We start from the raw sequence: 4,000 nt of genomic DNA, 5'->3' as shown, positions 1-4,000 counted from the left end.
CAGATTCATCTGGCAGTCAATCGTATGCAGATTTGGCATCCCCCAAGCCATCGTTTCTGACAACGGCAAACAATTCGACAATGCCAAGTTCAGGAAATTCTGTGCAGAACTTCAAATCTAACCATGTTTCTCCTCTCCAGGTCATCCCCAAGCCAATGGCCAAGTTGAAGTCACCAACCGTTCTCTTCTGAAGATCATCAAAACTAAGTTGGAAGCTACTAAGGGACTCTGGGCTGAGGAATTACCGAATGTACTTTGGGCCTACCGCACTACCGCCCGAACTCCCACTAGGGAGACCCCCTTTCGCTTAACATACGGCACTGAGGCGGTCATCCCAGTGGAAATCAGTCTGCCTACCGCAAGGGTTCTACATCTGAATCTAGAACTAACTAAAGAGCTGCGTCGGGCAGACCTAGACCTAATTGAAGAGCTCCGAGAAACCACTGCAGTCAGACAGGCCTCATACTAACAGAAAATGAGAACTCACTACAACCGCAAAGTCCAACTGAGGGAGTTCGCCGTGGGGAACCTTGCTTTACGAGAAGCAACCCTTGCCACCAAAAATCCGACTGAAGGGAACTGGCAGCCAAGTGGGAAGGACCTTACGTTGTCAAAGCTAGACCTCGTCCGGGTACATACCGACTTCAGGACATGGAAGGTCGAGACCTCCCCCATCTGTGGAATGCCGAACACTTGAAGCGTTATTTTCAATAATTTCCCATTCTTGTACTGATCAGTTATTGTATTTTCTTTTCGGTAATCTACACACTTGAATGTTCTTTTTCTTCTCTCACATGATGTAAATTTCTGATCAAATGGGCTACACTTTAATGACAACAAGATTATATCTCAGTTATCTATACGGTATTCCAATAACGCTTTGATTGCAGCCTCAGTCAGCTGAGCATAGAAAGCCTCAGCCAGACTGAGTCACTTAAAGCCTCAGCCAGACTAAGCATGAAAAGCCTCAGCCAGACTGAGCACGAAGATCTCAGCCAGACCGAGTTACTTAAAGCCTCAGCCAGACTGAGCATAAAAACCTCAGCCGGACTGAGCATAAAAATTCTCAGCCAGACTGAGCATGAAAAGCTTGCCCATACCGAGTTGTTTAAAGCCTCAGCCAGACTGAGCATAAAAAGCCTCAGCCAGACTGAGCGTGAAGAGCTCGGCCAGACCGAGTTACTTAAAGCCTCAGCCAGACTGAGCATAAAAAGCCTCAGCCGATTGAGCATGAAGAGCTCGGCCAGACCAAGTTACTTAAAGCCTCAGCCAGACTGAGCATGAAGAGCTTGGCCAGACCGAGTTACTTAAAGCCTCAGCTAGACTGAGCATGAAGCGCTCAGCCAGACTGAGTTACTTCAAGCCTCAGCTAGACTAAGCCACCATTGTAACTTCATGATCGTAGCATAATAGCCATACTTAGTCAAATTCCAGCTAAACGTTTTCCAAGTCAGACTTGCTTCTTGTCGGGTTGTGATTCACAACTTCACGTTCTCAAACTTCACTCTGTGTGGAGGTTTTCTTACATTTTGCACTTCACTCTACATTGAGGTTTTATTACATTTTAAACTTCACTCTACGTTGCGGTTTTTTTACATTTTAAACTTGGCTCTGCATTGAGTTTTTCTTACATTTTACACCTCGCAATGATTTATACACAAGCCCTGTGCAAGTCACCATTCTCATTCATTGCAGAATTACATACATACAAACAACAGTATGCCAAACACAATTCATAATTTTATTCATTCACAAACTTGTACAAAAGTTTATTACAGTAATTCAAAAAAAAAAAAAAAAAAAACCAAGGCAAACAAAACAATAACCAAAACTCTTAAGTACAAATTTTCTCCACCCCACTCACTCCTCTTTACTTGAGGTGAGATCTTCTTCTTCAACGCCCTCGTCTAGGGAGGTCTGGGCAATGTCGTCTTTGTCAATCTTGACACTGCTAAAGTCTAAGTCTAGGAATAGCTCTTCAGCTTTACGCTGGAACATCTTCCACCCGCTGTCCCAGAACTCAGCCATTTCGTGTTTGTAGAAGTCCGACCGCTGGAAGCTCTGGATCACTTCTTCTTCACTCCTGCCCCTAGCGGTCGCCCACGACGTGCCAGCCCCCCCAGACCCTTCTCTCGCCAGGTGGCTGGCGATCGCAGCATCGATAGCCATCTGAAAGTCAGTAGACCCCTTGAATTGCTCTACTGTTACGACGCACAAATCGGGGTATGCTGCCCTCTCAGAGGCTGACTTGGTTTTCTCCTTCTCTAGCGCTGCCTTTTCTGTCGTTGCCTCGGCGCGCTCATCTGCAAGATGTTGCTTCAACCCAGCAATCTTCAGGTCTGCTCCTTCCTTTTCTTTGAGCCACTAGGCGCGCAGATCTTCATTGCTGATCATGGCCTCTTCAAACTGCTCGTTGGCGATAGTGCAGGCATTTTGAGCATCTTCCAGCTTCTTCTGCTCGCTAGCCAGCTGGAACTCGAGCGACACCACCATGCGACGTTCATCCTCCAGCTCCAATTTGGTCGTGCACAGCTCAGCATGGACACGATTGACAACGTTACTCTGCACCATCGCCAGCACCTCCATCTTCTTTGCCTTATGAGGCTCCTCCAAGCCCTTGGCACACGCAGCCCGCGCAGCCCTTCTCCAGGCTACGCTCTCCTTCTTGAAATTTTCCAGCTGGGCCTCCACTTGCCCCAACCTCTCCCTCTCTTTCCTCACTTCGCCCCTTGCTGAAGCCGCCTTGTTCAACAGGGCTCCTGCTAAGGCAGTCACCTCTATCTGGGCTAAGCATAATCCCTTCAGCAGCTCAGCCTCATTGAACCTAACCACTGAGCGAACGGATGCGTCTTTCACCACCCCCAAGAGGCAATCTACAGCCATTCTGGCTTCTCTCCCTTCTCATTCCACTCGCCCAGACACCATAGGGACGTGGTAGAAGGCGGTCTTCAACCCAGGCCTCTCTCCCTCTCCTTGGGACACCAGACCCTCCTTTGGTTGTGGCACTGCACTCTGCTCAATGCCGACTGCCCTACTTTGCACTTGTCCCTCAGGGCCAGTCGCCCCACTCTCTGCCCCCTTTGCCGCTCCTTCCAACCCCATTTTCAGGGGTCTCCTCCGCCATTACCTCCTTCCTCCTCTTCAAGGCAGGCTCCCCTTCAGTCTGACGGACTCTCTTCTTCTTCTTCAAACCCTTCATCTCCTTTTTGTTCCTCTCCTTCAGAGGATCCACTGGGGGCGGTCATGGCTCGAAGTCGCCTAGATCCTTCTCCTACAACAGCTTCCGGCGCGGTCGGATTCGCTCCCTCGCGATTGGTTTCGGAGCAGGCCCAAGTTGTGTCTCCTTATACTTATCCGCTTGCGCGAACAATCTCCTCTCCTCCTCCTCCTTCGCCTTCCTCTGCGCTTCCAGCTCTTCCCTTGTTGGGTCCTCCCCCAACGGTTGCGGCCCCAATTTCAGGGCGAACAATGTTGAAGGCAGGACCAGCTCATCCCACCTCACCTCCTTCTCTTCTCTCCATTCCCTCACCCTTTTCACTCGATCCTCAACTACCTTGTCCAACTTGGGCTCCACTGATTTGGTTGGAACTTTTCACATGGTGCGAACTCCCATCCCAGTGTTCGCAGTCATGAAGAACCATCTCGGCCTCCACCCCTTCACCAAAGATGGACGACCCGCCACCAGTCCTCGCCCCACTACTGCTTGCAGCGTCACCCATGTCTCCTGCTGACCGGAGGCCTTGTAACACGAGAAGAACTCCTTTACAGTCTTGGCCATCCCTCCGATCACTTGTTGCCAGGAACTCGCACACGCCATCAGTATTTTCTAAGCGTTTGGCATCAACTGCCCTGGCGCCACTTCCAGCTTATTCAGCACATTCACCACCACTTCAGGCAGAGGGAGCCTCAAACCTCCTCGCAACACCTCCTTGTACAGACTGAATTCGGCCGGCTGCACATCCGACACCCTCTCTGTGGATGTAGGCAGCCTTAGCCTTAT

The sequence above is a fragment of the Camellia sinensis genome, chromosome 5, assembly GCF_055761805.1.
Source record: "Camellia sinensis isolate YWXY chromosome 5, ASM5576180v1, whole genome shotgun sequence".
In the NCBI taxonomy this organism is placed as follows: Eukaryota; Viridiplantae; Streptophyta; class Magnoliopsida; order Ericales; family Theaceae; genus Camellia; species Camellia sinensis.
This window is presented reverse-complemented; position numbering follows the sequence as displayed.